The sequence below is a fragment of the Suricata suricatta genome, chromosome 10 (genome assembly GCF_006229205.1).
Source record: "Suricata suricatta isolate VVHF042 chromosome 10, meerkat_22Aug2017_6uvM2_HiC, whole genome shotgun sequence".
NCBI classification, from domain to species: Eukaryota; Metazoa; Chordata; class Mammalia; order Carnivora; family Herpestidae; genus Suricata; species Suricata suricatta.
Window position 1 is genome coordinate 60,213,916 of NC_043709.1, and position 9,747 is coordinate 60,223,662.

Genomic DNA, 9,747 nt, shown 5'->3' on the forward strand with positions numbered 1-9,747 from the left:
TAAGGGGGAGGGTGGTGGAGGGAGAATGGAGAGTTCACTAAGAAAGTTATTAATAGCCTTTATTTATAGGCTGTTATAAAACAGCCTTTTCTCAGAAGCTTTGGGGCATATATAAGTAGTGTTGGCAGCTGTGATGGTGGGAGCAGCCTCTTACTGGCCTGTTGATCAACCACACAGGTATGTTCTTAAATTAATGAGTTTAGTGGCACCTTCTGACTGTTCTTTCAGCCCTTCCAACAATTTTGTAAGCATTGAATTCCTTTAATTTGATGTAGTAAATTCCTTTCTGCTTGGAATATCTAGAGTTGTTTCTGTTCTTGTACTAAGCTTTGACTAAATCACATAATGATTAAAATGGTGTGGAATTTTCATAAGGAGAATCAAACTGACCAGTTTACAAGAATTGAAAACCCAGAAACAGACATGTCCTATTTAAATTTGATATTTGACATTTCAGACCAGTGGAGAAAAGGCAGAACTATGTACGTATTAAATGCTGCTGGGGGAAATGGGCCACCCTTATGAGGGTAAATTCTTTTCTCTCACAATAGAAAAATAATTAATTACAATGGGACTAAAAGTCTAAATGTGAAAAGCAAAAGTACAATACCTTTAGAGAAAAATACATGAGATTTCAAGGCAAGAAACGCTATTATGCTAATGACTTTTTAAATTAACATATTCCGTTTATCCCTTTCCCCTAAACACCACACTCATATATTCAACTTCCAATTCAAAGTTTCCACTTGGCTGTCTAATGGGCATGTCAAAGGGTACCTCTCTCTCCCTCTTTCTCTGACCTTCCTCGCTCATGCTTGCACTCTCTCTCTCAAAAATAAATAGATAAACTTAAAAAAAATAGGTATCTCAAAATTTACATGTTCAAAACAAAGGACAGTATTCACCCCTCACAAATCTCTTCCACATGAAAAGTTCTCCATTTAAGACAATAACACCATCATTCATCTATTTTCTTAGGCAAAAGACTTGAGAGTTATCCTTGACTTCTTTTTTATATAATCTTTATCAAATTTATTGGATAATCTTATTAGGGTTAACTTCTAAATATATGTGACTCTGTCCATTTCAGTGATTTTCTCCGCTACTACCGTGATCTAAGTCACCATCACCTCTTAGTTAAACTATAACAATAAGCTCCTAGCCAGTCTTTCTGTTTCCATTTTTACCTCCTGAGTATTATGATAGTAGACATCATAATCTTTTAAAAAACAAATCACTTCCGGGGCGCCTGAGTGGCTCAGTCGGTTGAGCGTCCAACTTCAGCTCAGGTCATGATCTCGCGGTTCATGGGTTTGAGCCCCGCATGGGGCTCTGTGCTGACAGCTAGCTCAGAACTTGGAGCCTGTCTTTGTATTCTGTGTCTCCCTCTCTCTCTGATCCTCCTCTGCTCATGCTGTCTCTGTCTTTCAAAAATAAATAAAACACATTTTAAAAAATTTTAATAATCACTTCTGACTCAATATCCTCCAGAAGAAAATCCTTGGCTACTTATCTGAAATAATTGCTTATCACCCTTTCCTTTGGTCATGGCACTTAGCTACACTTGCCATTTTCTCAATATAAATTTGCTTATGAAATTAAATAATGAGTTTGTAATAGCAAAGATTTGGAAGCAACTTCAATATTACCCCAAAGGAGAATGACTAAATAAACTGTGGCACATTCTTTTTAATGGAATACTACAGAGTAGTTAAAATGAATAAATTAGAGTTTCATGAATCTACATAGATAGATATCAAAATCATAATATTGAATGCCAAAAGCAAGTTGAGAGATAAGTATGGTATGACACCACTTACAAAAATTAAGAAACATAAAACAAGCTGTATATAGCTTGTGTTACATAAATATGTAGTAAAAGCATAAAAACTTTGATAATACTGATAAGCATCAAATTCAGGACAGAAGTTACCTCTGAGAACAGAGGGACAGTAATATGATAAAGAAAGCGTTTCTATGGGGTTTCCATTATACCTGCAATGTTTTATTTCTAAGCAGGAAGGTGAGCACATAAGTGTTAATTTTCGTATTATCTATACCTTTTTGTGTGCCTGAAATATTGAATAATAAAATTAAATGAAGTAGCAGTGACTAGCATGTAATAATAGTCAATATTTATATTGAACTTGTTTTGAATTAGGCACTATTCTAAGTGCTTTATATATGACAGCTAATTTAAATTCTCACAATGAACCTGTAAGGTAAGTACTATTTTTATCTCCATCTTAAGGATGAGGGAAGGAAGACAAGAAAAATTATGTAAGACTTTAGTGGTGAAGCTGATCTGAAAAAAATAGGCAGTTTGGCCCTGGTTTTTACCTATTCTACCACATTGCCCTATATTCTTATTAAACACACAGCAGGTTCTTTCTCAATTTTTTTTTAATGTTAGAAAGAGACAGGGGAGAGGGTGGCAGAGGGAGAGAGAGAGAGAATCCCTAGCAGGCTTCATACTCAGCATAGAGCCTGATGTGGGGCTCACTCCCATGACCCTGGAATCATGACCTGAACTGAAATCAAGAGTTGAATGCTCACCTGACTGAGCAACCGAGGTGCCCCACATACAGTAGGTTCTTAATAATCAGGTGAAATTTACAAGGTTACTATTTTGTAGGTCAAAATGTTCAAACATGTCAGCAATCACAACCTAATAAATTGCAAATAAAAACAAATACAAAGAAATTATTATATCACAAGGCTCTATGATGATTCTGCAATTGCTCTTAATTTTATTGAAGTCTTATGCAGGCATGTCCTAGATGTTGTTACCATTAAAGCATGAGAGAGTAAAGTTAAATGCCCAAAGTAATACCCAATCATTAATATTTGAATCAAAGGATAAAAGGAAGAGTGGCCACAATCAGTACAGGGCGTCTAAAGGCCAACCACAGCAGGAGGACAGCTGAGCTGCCCTCGCAATAGCCCAAGTCTCCCTTCCCTTTGCCTCTGTTTGTTTAAGAGGCTGCTTCACACCAGCCAGGACTTAGCCACGGGTTTGGCTCAGAAGTCCTTGTCTGCAAGCCTCTGAGTGAACTCCTGAGAAACCCAGACAGGGCAATAAACACCCAAGGGCATGAGAGCAAAGATCCCTCTTCCTCAGTTCCTGGCTGTACCCCAGCTCCCAGGAAATTTGAAATAGAAGAAGACAGGAGACAGATGCACATTACCCTAAGATCAATTTGTCTCATCTTGGCAGTTACAGTCCTTTTTTTAAAAAAAGGTTTTATTTATTTATTTATTTATTTATTTATTTAGAGAGAGAACAAGAAAGCATGCATGCAGGGGAGGGAGAGAGAGAGAGAGAGAGAGAGAGAGAGAAAGAGAGAGAGAGAGAGAGAGAGAGAGAGAGAGAATCCCAAGCAGGCTCTACGCTGGTAGAGTCCAATGGGGGACTTGAACTCGCGAAATGTGAGATCATAACCTGAGGTGAAATCAAGGGTTGGGCCCTTAACTGACTGAGCCACCCAATTGCCCTCCGTCCTTATTTTTATCCAAAGCTTCCAAGATGCACTTTTGGTGTCTGTTCAATGGCAGAGTCTCCTTCTCAGTCTACCTGTTTCTAGGGATGAAAACTTAACTCCCTTTTATGTACAGTTAAAGGAATAACCTGCATGAAACACTGCTTACTTCATGTCCTTCCTCAAGAAAAATCATTCCCTATATTCAATTTGAAATCCTTAGTGCAACTTCTGCAACTCCTCATCTCTTTTATAGGTGCCCCTCTCATACCATGTCAACCTGAACACAACTCACATCTGTGGTTGGATCTACCCTGAAGCCTGGTAGAAACAGAAGAATGGTCAGGTTATTTCTGCAGTATAATGAAATTATGTTGCACACTATAACATACACACTGTTTCTATGGGCGTGAATGTACGTGTATGCACACGGGAGGGGCGCATGCATGAATGCACAAATGTAGTTGATAAGTGTGCCTGAAGGTGGTGTGAGCATTTTCTAGAACCCTACGCTTGAGGTTTTCACTCCATAAATCTCTTTTACTGACGATACTCTGAAAGCCAAGGGCTGTGTAATAATTTACATTGCATTGTCCTTCCTCTCTTGCTCCCCTTCACTAGCTTAGGATGAAAAACTAAAGGTTGATGGTGATGTCCCCTTGGAGAAGCCAGGAGTGTCATTCATCCCTACTCTGTCAGTCTATTCCTCTGGAGCTTTTCTTCTCACTCCACTCCCGCTTTCCTGCAGAGGCCAGGCTTTCTGTCTCCTTGTCTTCCCAGACCTTCTCTACTGGCTCCTTCTGAAAGGTCCTTCTCGTTGGGCGGCCATCCCAGGTTAAGTCGAACAAGAAGGATTTTTCAGATGACCCAATCATGAGACTGAGAGAAAATCCTCTGCAAAGATCCAAGTAGCTCCAAAGGTCTCCTTCCTCCACCGGAAGTCATTTTAGTTTGACTTTCAAAGACTCCAGAAAAGGTGAGTCCATACTTCTGTTGGCCCTCAATTAGAGTATTTCTAACGCTCAGTGCTGTACTTTTTATCCTTTCCACTGTGGTTTTCGCCATATTCTCTTGAGATTGTTTTATTTCTGCTATATAGAAAGTTCTAAGTGAAAGCTAAGGGGTAAGTATGAAAACAGAAATAGAGCTGTACACACTTATTTTTACTTTGTGCCTTGCAGCCTGTTAGTGATATATATATAGGTTCACAGAGGACTAGTAATCATTTTATCTGTCCCTTGCCTCTTCACTTCTTCCCTTCCAGTTGAATTATAATCTTTCTAGTGTTCAACAACCCCAAAGCAACCAACCCCTGCTACCAAACAGAATGAAATAGACTCCATTGCTTCAATAATGAAACTTTGCAAACCCTCATCCACAGGAAACTATTCCTGAGATAAGACCATTTCTCTCTACAGCAGCTTTAACTCTAACTTTATGTAAATAGATCACTTTGGGGATCTGCCTCCTATGAAAGAAGGAAAGCCTCTCTTGATTTACCATTCCAGGTTCACACACCTCTTCAAAATTCAATTCTGCCACAACTTTAATTTTTTAGGAGAAAACATAGAATGTCTCTGTGATCTCAGGATATAAAAAAATATTAAACCAAGATATAAATAGAGTAACTCATAATGGAAGACATGAAGAAATTTGACTACATAAAAAAGATTATTTTCTTCAACTGTCTCCATTTTTAAAATGACATAACAAGCCACAAACTGGAGGATATTTGCTACTTGATTGACTTATAAAGGATTTACACACAGAATATACAAAGAACTGACAAAAATCAATTGAAAAGACTAACAGAAAGATAGAAAAATGGGCAAAAGACACGAATAGATCATTCACTTAAGTGGAAATGCAAATAGCCAATAAACATCTAAAAAGATGCTCAACTCTTTAGTAATCCATAAAATGTGAATTCAAACACTCTATCAGAGGTGAAATTTTATGGTTTTTTTTTCCAAGTTTATTTATTTATTTTGAGAGAGAGAGCGTATATGCAAGAGGGAGAGGGGCAGAGAGAGAGAGAGAGAGAAGGGGGAAAAGAGAATCCCAAGCAGGCTCCACACTGTCAGCACAGAGCCTGATGTGGGACTCCATCTCAGGAACCCAAGAGAACCTGAGCCGAAATCAGGAGTCAGATGCTTAACTGACTGAGGAGCCCAGGCACCCCAGAGGCCAAATTTTAAAAGCATGATAATACCAAGGCGCCTGGGTGGCTCATTTGGTTAAGCATCTGACTCCAGCTCAGGTCATGATCTTGCAGTTCATGAGTTTGAACCCCATACCAGGCTCTGTGCTAACAACTCGGAACCTGGAGCCTGCTTTGGATTTTGTGTCTCCCTCTCTCTGTCCCTCCCCCACTTGCACTCTCTGTCTCTGTCTCTCAAAAAATGAATAAATGTAAAAAAAACTGTTTTAAATAAATAAAAGCATGACAGTACCAAATGCTGGTGAGGATGAGGAGCAAAATTCTTACACACTGCTAATGAAAGTGCAAATGGCCCAACCGATTTGGAAACAATTTGGTTTTATATTAAGATACCCATACCCTATTATCCAGCAATTCTGTTCATCCTTTGTGTGGGGAGGGGGTTTAAAATATAATGTAAAATTCATCATCTTAACCTCAGGCACAACAGTGTTAACTATAGGCATCCTATTGTGCAATAGGTCTCCAGAACTTTTTCATCTTGCAAAACTGAAACTCTACAGCTATTGAATAACTCTTCTCCTTTCTCCCAGGCCCCTGAACCCATCCTTCTACTTCTGTTTGTAAGACTTTGACAATTTTAGTTATCTCCTAAAAGTGAAATCATGTGGTGTTTGTCTTTTTATGACCCACTTCATCTAACATAGTGTCTTCCAGATTTATCCATGTTACAGCATATGACAAGATTTACAAAATTATTCCTTTGTATGTGTATTGCATATACACTTTCTTTATCCATTCATCTGTTGATAGATAGATTGTTTCCAATTCTAGGTAGTTATGAATAATGCTGCAATGAACAAGGGTGTACAAAATATTTCTCTGAGATCTTGTTTTCAACTCTTTGGGATAAATACTCAGAAGTGGGACTTCTTGGTCATATAGAAGTTTTATTTTTAATTTTTTTGAGGAATATTCATACCATTTTCCATCATGGCTGTACCATCTTACATTCCCATAGGAAACAGCACAAAGCTTCCAATTTATTTATATCTTAACCAACATTTGTTATTTTCTGTTTGCTTGTTTGTTTTTTTATATTGGCCATCCTAACAGGTGTGAAGTGATAGCCCATTGTGGTTTTTATTTGCATTTCCCTAATGATTATAATGTTTAGCTGTTTTCCATATGCTTGCTGGCTATATATATATATATCCTCTTTGAATACATGTCTTTTATTTCTTTTTCTTTTCTAATTGCTCTGGCTAGCACTCCCAATACTTTTGTGAACAGAAGTGGCGAGAGTATCCTTGTCTTCTTCCTGATCTTACAGAGAAAGCTCTCAGTTTTTCACCACTGAGTATGATATTATCTGTGATCAGCAGGTTTATTTGTAAATATACATGCTGGAGAAAATTCTGCATAGACATTCCTGAAGACCTATACTGCAATGTTTAAAACAGTATTGTTTGTAAAACCAAAGATCTGAAAACAACTTGATTATTGATGGGAGAATGGCTAAATAAATTGAGGCATATTCACTTACTTAACTATTTAATACAGCAGTTAAGATGATCTGAATCTATATGTTGCAATGGGAATGAATCTCATAAACATGATGTTGAGAGAAAAAAGCAAGTCACTAAGGAATTCATATCATGACAGACTATTTATTTATTATTTTTTAGTGTTTTATTTATTTTATTACAGTGAGAGACAGAGCATGAGAGGGGGAGGGTCAGAGAGAGAAGGAGACACAGAACCGGAAGCAGGCTTCAGGCTCTGAGCTGGCCATCAGCACAGAGCCCGATGCGGGGCTCGAACCCACAAATGTGAGATCTGACCTGAGCCGAAGTCGGAGGCTTAACCAACTGAGCCACCCAGGCGCCCCTTTGACAGACTATTTAGAAAAGTTCAAACATTAAAATTTAAGTAATTTATTGTCAAAGATCCATGTGTAGTGAAACATAATGAAATGCAAGGAATGGCAAGCACAAAATTTGGAATAGAGGTTTTTCTCAAGAAGAAGAGAAAAGGGATGTAATCAGATAGATACACAAAAGAGGCTTCATTAATATTAATAATAGTCTATTTCTTAGCTGGGTGGGAGGCACATAATTATTTGTTTTGTGTATTTAATATTTATATTTATGTTATATATTCTTTTATATATGAAACAAATACTCTTATATTCAAACATATGAAATATCTGAGAATAATAAAAATGTATTCATTCATTCAAAAAAAATTTATCAAATACCTATTATGTCCCAGTCACTATTCTAAGTGCTTGAGACATAGGAGTAAATAAAAAGGAAAGGAAAAAAAAGGATTTTGGAGTTAGAAGGTGAAAACAACACACATTTAAAATAAGTCAACAAATCAAAACAATGATAAGATACCACCTCACACCGGTCAGAATGGCTAAAGTTAACAACAAAAGAAACAAAAGATGGTGAGGATTCAGAGAAAGGGGAACTCTCTAGCACTGTTGGTAGGAATGCAAACTGGTGCAGCCACTCTGGAAAACAGAACTACCCTACGATCCAGCAATTGGACTATTAGGTGTTTACCCAAAGAATACAAAAATACAGATTCGATGGGTACATGCACCCCAGTGTTCATAGCAGCATTATCAACAACAGCCAAACTATGGAGAGAACTCAAATGTCCATTGATTGATGAATGGATAAAGAAGATGTGGTATATATACAATGGAATATTAGTCATCAAAAAGAATGAAATCTTGCCATTTGCAATGACATGGACAGAGCTCAAATGTGTTATGCTAAGCAAAATAAGCCAATCAGAAAAAGACCAATACCATATGACTTCACTTATAGGTAGAATTTAAGGAAAAAAAAAACAGATGAACATATGGGAAGCAGGGGTGGGGGGGGTGGAGAGCAGGGAAGAGGAGAGAGGGAAACATACCACAACAGATTCTTTATGATAGAGAACAAACTGAAGGTTGATGGAGGGAGGTGGGTGGGTGATGGTCTAGATGGGTGATGGATATTAAAGAGGGCACTTGTTATGATGAGCGTTGCATGTTGTATGTAAGTGATAAATCACTGAAGTCTGCTCTTGAAACCAACATTGCACTGTATGTTAAGTAAAATTTGAATTAACAAAATAAAATAAAATAGGGACCCCTGGTGGCTCAGGTGGGTAAGCGTTCAACTTTGGCTCAGGTCATGATTTCGTGGTTTGTGAGTTCAAGCCTCACTTGGGGCTGTCTGCTGTCAGCACAGAGCCCATTTCAGATCTTCTGTTCCCCTTTCTCTCTCTGCCCCTCCCTCGCTTGCTCTCTCTCTCTTTCTCTCTCTCTCACCCTACCCCCTTGAAAATTAAAAAACATTTTAAAATGTTAAAAAAATAAATAGGGCGCCTGGGTGGCTCAATCAGTTAAGGGTCTGACTTCAGCTCAGGTCATGATCTCACATCGCAATTTGTGAGTTCGAGGCCCATGGCGGGTTCTGGGCTGACAGCTCAGAGTCTGGAGTCTGCTTTGGATTCTGTGTTTTCCTCTCTCTCCCTTCCCCTCCCCCACTTGTGTTCACTCTCTCTCTCAAAAATAAATAAACACACTTAAAGGAAAAGAAAATATCAGTTAATCTAAACAATAGAAAAAGAGCAAATGTCTTTTGCATTTGTCTTTGGGGTATACTGCCCTGCAACTGTAGTAGCATACTTTCTTAATGCACTTCCTTTTGCACATTGGAAAAAAAAGTGATGCTAATTTCACAACTGCCTGGGACTGCCCAGGAGAAAGCTGCTCCTGTCAGTCACTCACTCAACAACATGCTTATTGGCCTGCCTCTAGTAACATGTCCATTATTGCTCTGGGCAGATACAATGACAAAGAAAATTTGATTCTTGTCCTGAATGAGATTAGTTTATTGAGGGATGATAGAGAAAAAGATTTTTTTTGAAAAACTTTAAAATAACACAATAAATGTTAAAATGAAAATATAAACAAATTGCTATGGGAATACAGGGGAGAAAGCATCTCGTTGGAAGGAATTGTATCTGTGTAATGTTCTTGGAAGTGGTGGTAGTTAGGCGGTACAGAAAGACAGGTAAGGAGTTTCCATATGAAATAAG

The 9,747-nt window shown here is 38.0% G+C and overlaps 1 long non-coding RNA gene across 1 annotated transcript; it reads left to right on the plus strand.

Annotated features, from left to right (window-relative positions):
- The first annotated feature begins 35 nt into the window (after positions 1–35).
- Positions 36–3,870, plus strand: LOC115304316. Its single transcript, XR_003914377.1, has 2 exons — positions 36–177; positions 3,736–3,870. It is a non-coding gene; the product is annotated as an uncharacterized LOC115304316 (long non-coding RNA).
- The last annotated feature ends 5,877 nt before the right edge of the window (positions 3,871–9,747 follow it).